At 40.9% G+C, this 15,603-nt stretch overlaps 2 long non-coding RNA genes across 2 annotated transcripts in view; one reads left to right on the top strand and one right to left on the bottom strand.

Annotated features, from left to right (window-relative positions):
- LOC108350951 (uncharacterized) overlaps positions 1 to 10,160 on the bottom strand; it is a 28,758-nt gene extending 18,598 nt beyond the window's left edge. The window contains exons 1-3 of the long non-coding RNA XR_015620791.1: positions 9,894 to 10,160; positions 7,351 to 7,444; positions 6,124 to 6,246 (exon numbers count right to left, since the gene is read on the bottom strand). This is a non-coding gene — a long non-coding RNA (uncharacterized LOC108350951). The remainder of the gene's footprint in view (positions 1 to 6,123; positions 6,247 to 7,350; positions 7,445 to 9,893) is intronic.
- On the top strand, positions 8,932 to 9,586 carry LOC108350952 (uncharacterized). The gene is made up of 2 exons (XR_015620792.1): positions 8,932 to 9,207; positions 9,444 to 9,586. It is a non-coding gene; the product is annotated as an uncharacterized LOC108350952 (long non-coding RNA).
- Positions 10,161 to 15,603: the final 5,443 nt, after the last annotated feature.

The following is a 15,603-nucleotide window of genomic DNA, read 5'->3' as shown; positions in this document are numbered from 1 at the left end:
CGAAAAAAAAAATCAGAATATTTTTACTAGCTTATATAAGTTACATGTGATAATGGGATGGGTTTCATCATGAGGTGTTCATAACAAATACAATGTATTTTGGTCACATTGTCCTCTATTGTCTTCTCTTGTCACTTTCCTACCACTTCTGATCCCTTTCCTCTGTCCAACCAGTCCCCCATCTGTTTTCATGTCTTTATTTTTGGTGACCCATTGAGTTTAATGGAGGTTGCTTTTTTTTATTTTTCCATTCAAATTTCGTTTTTATTATTATCTTTAAGCTTTCTTCATAGTCCAGTCACTCCCTGACCCCTGTTCTGCCCTACAGCAGTTCCCTGCTCCATTCCTCCTCCCCCATCTCCAAGAGGATGTCCCCACACCCTCACCCCCCCTTCCCACCAAACCTCCCCACTCCCTGGACCCTCAAGTCCCTCCAGGGTTAGGTACATCTTCTCTCACTGAGGGCAGACCAGGCTGTCCTCCACTGCATATGTGTTGGGGGCCCTCGGACCTGCCAGTGTATGCTGCCTAGTTGGTGGCTCAGTGTCCAGGAGATCTTGGGGGTCCCTAACCCAAACCTGGTAATATATTGTTTTGAGGTATCTTGGTATAGTTATTTTCAAATCCTTTTCTCTAGATGAGAAACCTGTTTGGGACAAACATCTATAAAAGAGGAGAACGTTGGGAGTATATTTAAATGTGGGATAAGTATTATGTTAGTAAAGTGTTCACATTAATAGTCAGTGAAGTAGTCTTACTTTAGCTACAAAGAAAATTCAGTTTGTTTTCAACTTATTAGTGGTACATGTCAAAGTATTATACTCAAGATATTATAATGTCTTTAATTTACTTTAAAAACTTCGATATGAAAAGTGATGAGTTTGGGGAAACTCTGAAACAGATCTCAGGTCTCCCTTCATATTTGTAGACATCGTGCACAGAGGTCATTTAGTCAGGTACAACAACACTTGCTTAAGGCTTTGGCCCATTTGAGTATTGGTTATATAGGTTTACTGAAACTCAGGGATTTAAAGCTAGCTTGAGCAACAGAAGAAGACACTATATCAAAAAAATGCACAAAAGCATAGAATGGGAAATGTACCTAGTCAGACATCAGATCTTACATTAGTATAAGGTAAGATATAATGAATGGCATAAACCTTTAAATAAAATAGGAAGCCAACTGTCATCAGAAACTCAACAAAGTGCAGAAGCCTGGGAATACAATGCAGTAAGAGATGCTGCTACAGTCACCAGGAGCTTTATCAAAGATTAATTTTAGAAATCCTACAGGGCAGTGGTGGCACACACTTTGAATCCCATCACTTGGAGGCAGAGACAGGTGAATCTGGGTTGGAGGCCAGCCTAACTTAAGAGTGAGTTCCAGGATAACCAAGGCTACACAGAGAAAGCCTGTCTCAAAAAGTAAAAACATCCTATAAATGTGAGGATTACTTTTTAAAAGACATTCAGCCATATTTCTAAATTAGAAGGCATCAAGTCACATAAAAGTAATAGGAGGTTAATAAGTTAATTGAACTGGGATGTTGCTCAGTGACAGTGCTTGCTTACGTCTGTCTGTATGTTGCTGGTCCATATATGTATTTTAAAGTGCTTACATAGACTGCATACATAAATTTCACACAACCTCCTTGAAGGGTTTTAGCCTGTTGAGTTCTTTAATACCTGACACTTGCTTTTCTGCAATCTATCAGATCTAGACTTGGTACCACAGCCAGTGCCCTAGCCTAGTCTGGCCACCCATGCCTTGCAGCAGCCAACCTCTGGGCTTCCACAGGATCCCAGATCTTTTATCCTAGCCTAGTCTTAACCCTCTCCTAGGCCATATCCATCATCCAGACTTCTGCCAAGATCTTCCCTACTTGGGATCTACCCCTGGGATCCTTTGTGTCCCCTCCACCACCCAATTCAATACCCAGACTTCCAACATTCTTTTCCAGAGCATAGCCTGGTGAGTGCCCCTGACCTCTTCATCCATTCCTTTTTCTTAATCTACACCATTTAGTATGGGCCTCACATCCAATCTACTGTCCTAATCTGGCCTTCCCTGCCTTCACTGAAGAGGATCTCTAACCTTAGGCTGGTGTCTTCACTACCTATCCACCAGACCACAGGACTTTCTATCCTCATATTCAACCCTTTCACTTAGACCTAGCTATCCGCCTACTTCTGGCTTGGAACAAGAAGCTCACACTGTGTTCAAGCCTGACTCCCTCTGTCTAGATTTCATCCTGTCCAAGCCATATCTAACCTCTAGAACCAGATTGCTCCAACATCTTCGCTTCTTCCCTGACTTTCTGTGTCCATAAAAACCTCAGAACTCAGAAGAAAGTCCACATGCCCAGTACTCATACTAGGAATACCAGCAACAGAAAAAGATCAAGCCAGTTTCTTATCCCTAAAACCACCAGACTTGTGGAGATGCTTGCCAGTGAGAATTACCTAGATGTACTCTAGGACACAGAAGTTATAAGATTAATTATAAACTTCTTCAAAATTTTTGATGAATTTAAAAAGACAGACAAAAAAAACAGCTCATGAAATCAAGAAGAAATAGCTTAAGGAATATAAAGGTCTGGGTGATGCCCAAGAAAACACAAACATAAGGCTTTTGGGAATGACAAAGATAATCTAAGACTTGAGAATCAAACTCAACTGGGAGATAGAAATACTGAAGAGGACTCAAGCTGAAATGAAGACGGAATTGAAAAACCCAATAGCACATTAGAAAATTCAAAGGAAAGACTTACAAGAAGAATGAACCAAGCAGAAGAGAAAATCAGATCTTAAAAATAAATAGACTATCCAGGCTGAATATGTAAGTAACATGAAAAAAAATCAACAACAACCCCAAAACAAACAAACAAAAAAAAAACAAACAAAAAACACAGGAAAAGAACAGAAAAGAAATGAGGGACATGATGAAAAACAAGAAACCCTAACAAAAAAAAAAAACCCCAAAACCAAACTTTTGAATTATAGGCATAAACAAGGGAGAAAAATATCATGTCAATGGCAAAGACCAAATCTTCAACGTCATAAGAGAAAAGTTTCCCAACTAAGAAAAGATGCATTCAGACAAATAGAAGCAGCATACAGAACACCAAATAGATAAGGCTAGAAAAGAAAATCCCCATGGTATGCCATAGCGAAAACACTGCATAAACATAACAAGCCCAGTATATTGAATATTGCAAGAGGGAAAACTCGTTACACATAAAGGAAAACCCAGCAGAATAACAGCAACTTTCTCAATGGAAACTATGGAAGCTAGAACAATGCATTCCAAGTCCTAAAAGACTATGATGGCTAACCTACAGTACTATACCCAGCAAAAGTATCTGCCATGACTGTGGTGGTTTTATAGGCACGGCTCTCATAGAATCATGTATCTGAATGTTCTGCCCATAGGGAGTGGCAGTATTAGTAGGTGTGGCCTTGTTGGAGCAACTGAGTCATTGTGGAGGGGGGCAGTGAGATCTTATATCCTTAAGCTACACCTAATAAGGCACACAGTCCCTACCTGCTGCCTGTGGATCAAGATGCAGAACTCTCAGCTTCTCTACCACCATGTCTATCTGCATGCTGCTATGTTTCCTGCCATGATGATAATGAACTAAACCTCTGAAACTGTAAGTCAGCACCAATTAAATGTTTGACTTTATGAGTTGCTGTGTTCGTGGTGTCTTTCCATGTCAACGAAATCCTAACTAAGGTAACAACATAAATATTATTTCAGATTGAAGAGAGGAATGAGCATAATAGGGAGACCGTAGAAAGAAATATGAAGCCATAATTACTAAATGTAAAAACAATCAATAATGCAATGACCATCACTAACACCACACACACACACACACACACACACACACACACACACACACACATCAATCATAACTGTAAATATCAATGACCTCAATTCTCTAATCAAAATACAGACTACTGACAGTCTTTGGGTTTCTATTGCTGTGAAAAGACAGCATGATTTATAATGAAATGTTTTATAAACTAAAACATTTAATTAAGGCAGGCTTATAGTTTCAGAGGTTTAGTATATTATCATTATGGTGAGAAGTGTGGTGGTTTGCAGGCAGATATGGTGCTGAAGGAGCTGAGAGTTTTACAACTGGATCTGTAGGCTACGCTGGGTCTGTCTTGAGCATATGCGACCTCAAAGCCCATCCTCTAGCGACACATTTCCTCCAACAAAGCCACACCTACTTCAGCAAGGCCACTGCTCCTAATAGTACCACTTCTTATGAGCTTATGGAAGACATTTTCTTTCAAACCACCACACTGACAATGAATCATGTAATAAAATTCTTCTATTTACTGCCAACAAAAAAAAAAATTAAATGAGCTTGGGCACCTGCTTCCATTTATGCCTCAGACAACTTCCACACCAGTCAGCAGTGAATTCATGGCACTTAATGTTCATATTTAAGTTTTATATACCTTTATCACTTTTTTGTACTCACTTAGCATTAAATTTGGGATTCCATTAGATCTAGTTTCAGCTCCATGACCATCTCACCTAGTAGCTCCCTAAGGAGTCATATAACTTTGATTTCTATTTACAGATGACTCACTAATTTGAATATGTAATTACGAGTTTTCCATGAGTGCTAAATGTTAGCACTCCAATAGCCCTTCACCTAGATCTGGGTATAAGTGTTGATGGTGCTTTAGAAAACCCTTTCTGGATGGAGTTTTCTGAATTTAGCATGGTTGCCATGCCTAACTGTTGGGTTTTATAGGGGCACCGTGGTTATATTGTCCTTTGGAAGTGACAGAAGTAGAGGGTTCTCTCTGAACCTTTACTGTGATGGCAGTCAGTGGAAAAGGGACTTCAAAACTACTGGGTGCCTACTGTTTTCACCTTATAGTCCAGACAGTTGAGTACCCATTGATACTGTAATAGCAAAGGCAACAACAGTGTTCAGATGGAGTCACGAGCACTTTTGGTGACCCTCGCCCCAACACCACCCCATTTGGTAGGCTATGTCCTGATTCATTCTTACCTTTTTATTCATACAGGCCTATTTGCAATAATAAGCTAAGGGCATCTGGGAAGAGAGAGACTGTAAATTTAGAACCCTCCCCCCACCCCCTGTATTTTTTGGAATAAGAATTGCCCCCACAGACTCAGGACCACAGGGAGTGGTGCTGTTAGAAGGTGTGGCCTTCTTGAAGTAGGCGTGGCTTGTTGGAAGGAGTGTGTCACTGTGGAAGTGGGTTTTGAGTTCTTCTTTTTTTTTTTTTTTTTGGTTCTTTTTTTCGGAGCTGGGGACCGAACCCAGGGCCTTGCGCTTCCTAGGTAAGCGCTCTACCACTGAGCTAAATCCCCAGCCCCGGGTTTTGAGTTCTTATATGCTGTGCCTGGAGGAGCTTGAGCCAGTCTCTTCCTGCTGCCTATAGATCAAGATGTAGAATTCTTTTTTTTTTTTTTAGCACCATGTCTACCTGCATGCTGTCATGCTCCCATCATGAGGATAATGTACTAACCCTCCGAAACTGTAAGCCATCCCCATTTAAACGTTTTCCTTGATAAGAGTTGCTGCGATCAGGGTTTCTTTTCACAGCAATAAAACCCTGACTAAACCATACCCCACCTAATTGGCCCATAAGCAAATTTATGGGGCATTTTCTCAATTAACTGCTGATCTGGGAGGGCCCAGTTATCTCTGGGTGGGGCCACCCCTGGCAGTTGGTTTTGGGTTGTATTAAAAAAAAAACAAGCTGAGTAAGCCTCTAGACAACATTCCTCTTTGGTCTCTGCTTCTGTTTCTGCCTCCAATTTCCTGCCTTAACTTCCGTCTAAAATGGATTGTGACTGGGACACGTAAGCCAGACGAACCATTTCCTCCTTTGGTCATGGTGTTTATCACAGCAATAGAAACCCTACCTAGGACATTACCTTATCTTTTCATACCCGGTCAACCAGAGTCCCCTGGAGCCTGTATAAACAGCCTTTTCTCTGGCGATTTGTTATCTTCTTGTTACTGCCCTGGCCTGCCATCCATTCTCATTGATATCGTGCAGACAGCCTGTCATTATTGAGTTGTCACTCCAAGTAAATAAAATTCCCTTTGCCACACTCACCCTCAGTGATCCACACACTTTGTTCTTGGCAGTGATGTAAGAATCTGGAAGGGAAGGGAGACTGCTATGTCGAAGTACTTGGCAGATATTCTGGATGGTTATTAGAATCCTAAATTTTTCGGGCTGTGCAAAAAAAAAAGTGAACATTGTTAGGGCAAAATCCTTAAGCTTTAAATAGCTCTCAAGTTCTTGGGTTTAATCCATGTGGCAGTAGCTTCTGTGTGACGTTAAGCCTCAGAACCTTAGGATCTGAAAAGGGCTGATGATGCCCTGGTTTTGCAAGGTGTTAAGCCTTACTTACACCCCAAGCCACGTTTTTACTTATCTCTTATCTCATTTAGTCTTTCATTCACAAGATTTATTGTACACTTGCTATCAGTTAGTCACAGCACATGGTTAATAAGGCATGGCAGGACAAATGGAGAAGACAAACGGATAAGTGTGTAAATTCTCACAGTGGTTACAAGGGCATAAACAAAACACCGGAGCCTAGTTAACCAATTGAGTAATTGTGCCTAGAAGAGCAAGTGACAGCTGGGGTGCGTCTTGAATGGCAGGTAGGGTCTTTCTGGGTGGTTGTGTGTTGTCTGACGTCATGAGGACAATAGCACAGGCCTTTGTGAACAGGATGAGATCTAGAAGTCTTAGTCTATATCTCTTGGAAATGAGCTTATTTTTTACTCATATTTTTGGTTGTGAGCCTAGCCTTTAACGGCTGAGCCATCTCCTCAGCCCAAGCGTATGTTTTCAAGTGTCAGCTAAGAGCTGGAAGAACCCCACCTAATCTCATTTTTCTACAGGAAAGAGAGTGAGATACACTGTATACACCCCAGATGTGTAGAGTGTGAAACGACGGTTCTCAAAGGTTGTTTTGAGACTTAGTTTGTGTTCTGGAATCCACTGTCTTCAGTCTGAACTTGAAATCGTGGTGATCTTCCTGCCTCAGCTTCCCCAGTACTGGAGTGACAGTCATGAGCTAACATTCTCAGCATCTAGAAAGTCTTTTTAAAAGGCAGGATTATGAGTAGATTATGAAAAATAGATACAAAATACAAATGATAACCTAACCCATTGGGAACACTCATAGACTGCTGTATTTTCCACATAAAATGTCCCCTAAAGAGCTAGGAGCTATAATGGTTTCCAGATTCTGTTAGGTGCTGGGACTTTAAGAGCATTTCCTTTTAAGACTTAGTATGGGTCTTTAGGTCATTGGTGTGTACATACCCTGGATGGGCATGGTGTGTGTGATTTTAGCTCATTCCTCTCCTCTTCCTTCTTGGCTGCATTAGTTGCTTGTCTTGTTGCTGTGACGAAATACCTAACAGAAGCAGAGAAGCAACTTAAGGGAGGAAAAGTTGGTTTTGATGTATTCTTCTGGGCAGGGAGGTACAGTCCATCTTGTCAGGGAATACACTGCATCAGGGGGTTAGAGGTGGCTACTGCAGTCAGTCAGGGAGAAGAAATCAGTTGAATCCTTGTGTTCGGCCCAGTGTCTCGTAGTTCACTCTGAGACTCTTGCCTAGGAAGGCCACATGTAGGGAAGAGTTTCCCACCTTAATCCACCTAATTTAGGTAACAGAAATGCCCAGATTGTTATCTCACTGGTGATTCCAAGTCCCACCAGGTTGACAGTCAAGATTAGTGATCACATTGTCCATACAAGCTGTTTTCCTCCACTATGCATCTCCATAATACATTATCCCACTTCAGATTCAAAACAAGGCCAATCTTAATTATGGACTAGAACTTTCAAAATAGTGAGTCCAAATAACCTCTGTCCTTTGTAAGCTAATTGTCTCGGTGTTTGTTATCTTCATGGAGAGCCTGATGATTAACTAACACAACAAACAATAACTTCCTAATTTATAATATTGGTACATATTTATAGTAATTTCCTTGGTTGTTCCCAAATTATGTTTTATAGATTTAAAAAAAAAAAACATGGCCATTCTATATTTTTAATGGGTGACGTCAGCTTTCTGCGTCATTTGACAGCCCAGTGTGATTTCTATTTCATGTCATACCAGGTAGATCAAGATCCTGAAAGATCACTTAGGATTGTGTAAGTATAAATAAATGCACAAACAACATGGGACCAATCTTCTGAGAAAAGCTATCAAAAGAAAGGATTGGAATTCACAAAATAGTCATAATCTTATATATCTCATTCTTATTTTTTTATTGCACTTTTAAAAGAGATTTTTTTTCATCTTTATTAACTTGAGTATTTCTTATTTACATTTCGAGTGTTATTCCCTTTCCCGGTTTCCGGGCCAACATCCCCCTAGCCCCTCCCCCTCCCCTCCTTTATGGGTGTTCCACTCCCCATTCTACCCCATTACCGCCCTTCCCCCAACAATCTAGTTCACTGGGGGTTCAGTCTTAGCAGGACCCAGGGCTTCCCCTTCCACTGGTGCTCTTACTAGGATATTCATTGCTACCTATGAGGTCAGAGTCCAGGGTCAGTCCATGTGTAGTCTTTAGTTAATGACTTAGTCCCTGGAAGCTCTGGTTGCTTGGCATTGTTGTTCATATGGGGTCTCGAGCCCCTTCAAGCTCTTCCAGTCCTTTCTAAGATTCCTTCAACGGGGGTCCCGTTCTCAGTTCAGTGGTTTAATGATGGCATTCTTATTCATATATATATATATATATATATATATATATATATATCTTATTCTTTCTGATTAAGTGTATTGAAAAAGTTGGTTTATTTTCTCTTTTCTTTTTAAAAGAATGTTAATTTTTTAAATTTTAAAATTTGAGATAATTATCACATTTCTTTCTTCACTTTCCTTCTTCTCTTGCAGCTGTTTTCCCTGATTTACATTTTTATTGAAGATGGATTCTTCTTCCAAATGATTCATCTCATCACAGTTTCCCCTCCCTCCACTACTCCCAGCTCCCCCTCTAGCATTCCCTCCCTTCCAGATTCACCCCCCTCCATTTCCTATAAGAAAATAGCAGGCCCCCAAGAGACAACAACCAGACAGGACAGAACAAAATGCAGCAAGACAAGGCAACAGCCCTCACACAGAAGATGGACAAGGCCACCCTACATGAGAAAAAGAGTCCCAGGAACAGGTAAAAAAAAGTCAGAGACACACCCGACCCCACAGTTAGGAATCCCACGAAAAATGCCAATCTAACAGCCAGAACATATATACAGAGACCTTGGTGAAGAGCCATGCAGGCTCTACGCTTGCTACTTCGGTCTCTGTGAGCCCATATGCACTCTGATTAGTTGATTCAGTGGGCCATGTTCTCCTGTGTCCTCCATCCCCTCTGAGTCCATAAACTTTCTTTCTTCTCCTCTACAGGATTGCCTGAGCTCCAAGAGGACGGATCTGATGGAGACCTCTGATTTAGATTCTCTGTCTGCATAATTGGCTGTAGATTTCCACATCTATTCATCATCTGCTGATGATGACTGGATATAATATGAATTATAGTAATAATTTCATTGATTTGTTTTAAGACCAGTTATGTTTGGTTCAATTCTAGATTTCTGGGCTATCCAGTCTCCAGTTCCTGGCCATCCAAGCAGTGTTAGGCAGGGATACCTCTTGTGGAGTGGGCCTCAAGTTAAATCAGACATTGGCCACTCCCACAAGTTCTGCATCTTGTAGGCAGAGCAGATTGTTGGTCAAAGGTTTTGTGGCTGGGTTTGTGTCCATGTTTCTCTGTTGGTATCCTGCAAAGAAGCTTCCCTTACCAAAGAGACTAGAATGCAGAGGTGAGGACTCCAAGTAGGCATCTGCTCAACTTACCCACTTTCAGTGAGCTGTGGAGATGTTCTCCTTGTCAACAGGGCTCCATTTTCAGTTTGAGGAAAGCAACCCTCTGCCGTAGCATCAGCCTGGTTGTTTGTAGAGCTATACTGGACCTGTTGACCAGCAACTCAACTGAATTCAACTCAGTCCCACCACTGGAAGCCTTGCCTGGCTACAAGAGATGGGTAGATAAGACTCTGTATCTCTTATTAATAGGAGTCCTCACAAAGATCACCTTCATAGAATCCAGAAAGATTCCACTGCACTAGGTTTCCAAGTGGCCTTCCCCCAACCCCCTCCCCCAATTCTAACCATTTCTCCCTGCATTCTGTCCTTTCATTTCATCCTCCCCCTCACCTGATCACTCCTGTTTCTGTCCCCATATATAACGTAATTATAAAACAATATAACCACATACATATAATATACATTTATACAACACACATTATAATGTATAGTATATGTAAATACATGCACATATAAATATTATATATAATGCTAATTATAGCATTTCTCCATTCCATTTTCCCCTCTCTGGAAGCTTTCAATACACTTTCTTTTTAATGTATGCTTAGTGTTTTAACTATGAAACACTGTGGAGATTTTCTTTTCTGATCTGGTCTAGTCCATGTTGTGTGTGTCTCTTGTATGGATGGGTGTGTTTTTCCTTAGTTTGGGGAAGTTTTTTCTTATGATCTGGTTGGAGATTTGGTCTATGTCATTGGCTTCATTTTAGCTTGAGTCCTCGTCAGTGTTTCTGATTGATTCTCAAGTCTTGAATCATGTTTGCTATTTCCACCAGCCTTATGTTTGTGTTTTCTTGGGCGTCACCCAGGCAGGCCTTCAGTCTCCCGAAGCTCTTTCTCCTTGATTTCAGGAGTTGTTTGTTTGCATCTTCTTTAAGTTCCTTGAATTCTTTGAAGAGGTTTATGATTGTTCTTTTAACTTCTGTGTTCTGGAGTTCATCTAGGTAATTCTCGTTGGCAAGCATTTCTACAGGACTGGGAAGAAGTTACTGGTTTGGCCTTTCATATTGTGTTCTTGAGATCTGTGAATGTGGACTTTGTTGGTTTTGAGTTTTTAGAAGAGAAGATGTGGGGTGTGCTGAGTTAGGTGGTTAGAGGGGATTTGTGTTCAAAGCCTGGAGTGTGGGTGTCAAAGTAGAAAGGTTGGATGTAGTGTGGGTGAGTTCTGCAGTAGGGGTATTAGTCAGGGAGGCTACTGGACAGGTTAGCCCTCCTTTGCAATGAGGGTAGGAAAGGACAGACTAGGCTGTGGGACCCAGGCTAATCTGGTAAGTTGTAGAAAGATGTGGATAGGGAGCTCTGGGGTGTTCACCAGGCTAGACCCCAGAGGAGGATGTAGGAAATCTGTGTATTAAATTGGGTGGTAGAAGTGGCCTAGCAGAGACCTGTGGATGGTTGTAGGTATGGTGAGTCCTGGTTGAAACCTTGAGTTTAGGTGAGAGCAGACATGGTGGTCAGACAAGGTTGGGCCACAGTCTGTAAGACCTGGGGTAGATTTGGCAAACTGTGGAGAAATGAGTGTTCTTTGGTCAAGGTACTCACTGTGCTAGACCCTGGGGCAGGATGTAGGAAGTCTGTGTACCATGTGGAACATTGGAGGTGGCACAAAACAGGTCCATTTTTTTCCTAACAAAGAACCCTAGGAAGAAACTGATCATAAAACAAAAATTCTAATACATTATATTCAGCTCGTCTTGGCATTTCATGAGTGTACTTGGACATTTTAATCAGGTGCTAAATGAAGCAAGAACACTGTGCTGCTTTAAAAAAATATTTCCTCTCTTTACCATCCTTGGTCAGCTCCTGCCACAGACTCAGGGCCTCCTCTCATTAAAGTGACAGATCAGATACAGATAAATATAGTAGATATAGATATAGATATAGATATAGATATAGATATAGATATAATTAAACAGCCATAGAAGAAGTAACAGCTTTGTAACCTGCCAGCAAGAAGGCTATCAGTTGGCTCCCGTGGGGGAGGGCCCAGGAGTGGCAGGACCCCTGTGCCTGAGACACCACCAGAACCAGAAGGAAACAGACCGGATAAACAGTTCTCTGCACCCAAATCCCGTGGGAGGGAGAGCTGAACCTTCAGAGAGGCAGACAAGCCTGGGAAACCAGAAGAGACTGCTCTCTGCACACACATCTCGGATGCCAGAGGAAAAAGCCAAAGACCATCTGGAACCCTGGTGCACTGAAGCTCCCGGAAACGGCGGCACAGGTCTTCCTGGTTGCTGCCGCTGCAGAGAGCCCGTGGGTAGCACCCAATGAGCAAACTTGAGCCTCGGGACCACAGGTAAGACCAACTTTTCTGCTGCAAGAAAGCTGCCTGGTGAACTCAAGACACAGGCCCACAGGAACAGCTGAAGACCTGTAGAGAGGAAAAACCACACGCTGGAAAGCAGAACACTCTGTCCCCATAACTGACTGAAAGAGAGGAAAACAGGTCTACAGCACTCCTGACACACAGGCTTATAGGACAGTCTAGCCACTGTCAGAAATAGCAGAACAAAGTAACACTAGAGATAATCTGATGGCGAGAGGCAAGCGCAGGAACCCAAGCAACAGAAACCAAGACTACATGGCACCATCAGAGCCCAATTCTCCCATCAAAACAAACATGGAATATCCAAACACACCAGAAAAGCAAGATCTAGTTCCAAAATCATTTTTGATCATGATGCTGGAGGACTTCAATTAAGACGTGAAGAACTCCCTTAGAGAACAAGTAGAAGCCTACAGAGAGGAATCGCAAAAATGCCTGAAAGAATCGCAAAAATCCCTGAAAGAATTCCAGGAAAACATAAATAAACAAGTAGAAGCCCATAGAGAGGAGACACAAAAATCCCTGAAAGAATTCCAGGAAAACATAAATAAACAAGTAAAAGCCCATAGAGAGGAGACACAAAAATCCCTGAAAGAATTCCAGGAAAACACAATCAAACAGTTGAAGGAATTAAAAATGGAAATAGAAGCAATCAAGAAAGAACACATGGAAACAACCCTGGATATAGAAAACCAAAAGAAGAGACAAGGAGCTGTAGATACAAGCTTCACCAACAGAATACAAGAGATGGAAGAGAGAATCTTAGGAGCAGAAGATTCCATAGAAATCATTGACTCAACTGTCAAAGATAATGTAAAGCAGAAAAAGCTACTGGTCCAAAACATACAGGAAATCCAGGACTCAATGAGAAGATCAAACCTAAGGATAATAGGTATAGAAGAGAGTGAAGACTCCCAGCTCAAAGGACCAGTAAATATCTTCAACAAAATCATAGAAGAAAACTTCCCTAACCTAAAAAAAGAGATACCCATAGACATACAAGAAGCCTACAGAACTCCAAATAGATTGGACCAGAAAAGAAACACCTCCCGTCACATAATTGTCAAAACACCAAACGCACAAAATAAAGAAAGAATATTAAAAGCAGTAAGGGAAAAAGGTCAAGTAACATATAAAGGGAGACCTATCAGAATCACACCAGACTTCTCGCCAGAAACTATGAAGGCCAGAAGATCCTGGACTGATGTCATACAGACCCTAAGAGAACACAAATGCCAGCCCAGGTTACTGTATCCAGCAAAACTCTCAATTAACATTGATGGAGAAACCAAGATATTCCATGACAAAACCAAATTTACACAATATCTTTCCACAAATCAAGCACTACAAAGGATAATAAATGGTAAAGCCCAACATAAGGAGGCAAGCTATACCCTAGAGGAAGCAAGAAACTAATCGTCTTGGCAACAAAACAAAGAGAATGAAAGCACACAAACATAACCTCACATCCAAATATGAATATAACGGGAAGCAATAATCACTATTCCTTAATATCTCTCAATATCAATGGCCTCAACTCCCCAATAAAAAGACATAGATTAACAAACTGGATACACAATGAGGACCCTGCATTCTGCTGCCTACAGGAAACACACCTCAGAGACAAAGACAGACATTACCTCAGAGTGAAAGGCTGGAAAACAACTTTCCAAGCAAATGGTCAGAAGAAGCAAGCTGGAGTAGCCATTCTAATATCAAATAAAATCAATTTCCAACTAAAAGTCATCAAAAAAGATAAGGAAGGACACTTCATATTCATCAAAGGAAAAATCCACCAAGATGAACTCTCAATCCTAAATATCTATGCCCCAAATACAAGGGCACCTACATACGTAAAAGAAACCTTACTAAAGCTCAAAACACACATTGCACCTCACACAATAATAGTGGGAGATTTCAACACACCACTCTCATCAATGGACAGATCATGGAAACAGAAATTAAACAGTGATGTCGACAGACTAAGAGAAGTCATGAGCCAAATGGACTTAACGGATATTTATAGAACATTCTATCCTAAAGCCAAAGGATATACCTTCTTCTCAGCTCCTCATGGTACTTTCTCCAAAATTGACCATATAATTGGTCAAAAAACGGGCCTGAACAGGTACAGAGAGATAGAAATAATCCCATGCGTGCTATTGGACCACCATGGCCTAAAACTGGTCTTCAATAACAATAAGGGAAGAATGCCCACATATACGTGGAAATTGAACAATGCTCTACTCAATGATAACCTTGTCAAGGAAGAAATAAAGAAAGAAATTAAAAACTTTTTAGAATTTAATGAAAATGAAGATACAACATACCCAAACTTATGGGACACAATGAAAGCTGTGCTAAGAGGAAAACTCATAGCGCTGAGTGCCTGCAGAAAGAAACAGGAAAGAGCATATGTCAGCAGCTTGACAGCACACCTAAAAGCTCTAGAACAAAAAGAAGCAAATACACCCAGGAGGAGTAGAAGGCAGGAAATAATCAAACTCAGAGCTGAAATCAACCAAGTAGAAACAAAAAGGACCTTAGAAAGAATCAACAGAACCAAAAGTTGGTTCTTTGAGAAAATCAACAAGATAGATAAACCCTTAGCCAGACTAACGAGAGGATACAGAGAGTGCGTCCAAATTAACAAAATCAGAAATGAAAAGGGAGACATAACAACAGATTCAGAGGAAATTCAAAAAATCATCAGATCTTACTATAAAAACCTATATTCAACAAAATTTGAAAATCTTCAGGAAATGGACAATTTCCTAGACAGATACCAGGTATCGAAGTTAAATCAGGAACAGATAAACCAGTTAAACAACCCCATAACTCCTAAGGAAATAGAAGCAGTCATTAAAGGTCTCCCAACCAAAAAGAGCCCAGGTCCAGACGGGTTTAGTGCAGAATTCTATCAAACCTTCATAGAAGACCTCATACCAATATTATCCAAACTATTCCACAAAATTGAAACAGATGGAGCACTACCGAATACCTTCTACGAAGCCACAATTACTCTTATACCTAAACCACACAAAGACACAACAAAGAAAGAGAACTTCAGACCAATTTCCCTTATGAATATCGATGCAAAAATACTCAATAAAATTCTGGCAAACCGAATTCAAGAGCACATCAAAACAATCATCCACCATGATCAAGTAGGCTTCATCCCAGGCATGCAGGGATGGTTTAATATACGGAAAACCATCAACGTGATCCATTATATAAACAAACTGAAAGAACAGAACCACATGATCATTTCATTAGATGCTGAGAAAGCATTTGACAAAATTCAACACCCCTTCATGATAAAAGTCCTGGAAAGAATAGGAATTCAAGGCCC

The sequence above is a fragment of the Rattus norvegicus genome, chromosome 5 (assembly GCF_021556685.1).
Source record: "Rattus norvegicus strain SHRSP/BbbUtx chromosome 5, alternate assembly SHRSP_T2T, whole genome shotgun sequence".
In the NCBI taxonomy this organism is placed as follows: domain Eukaryota; kingdom Metazoa; phylum Chordata; class Mammalia; order Rodentia; family Muridae; genus Rattus; species Rattus norvegicus.
This window is presented reverse-complemented; position numbering and strand designations above follow the sequence as displayed.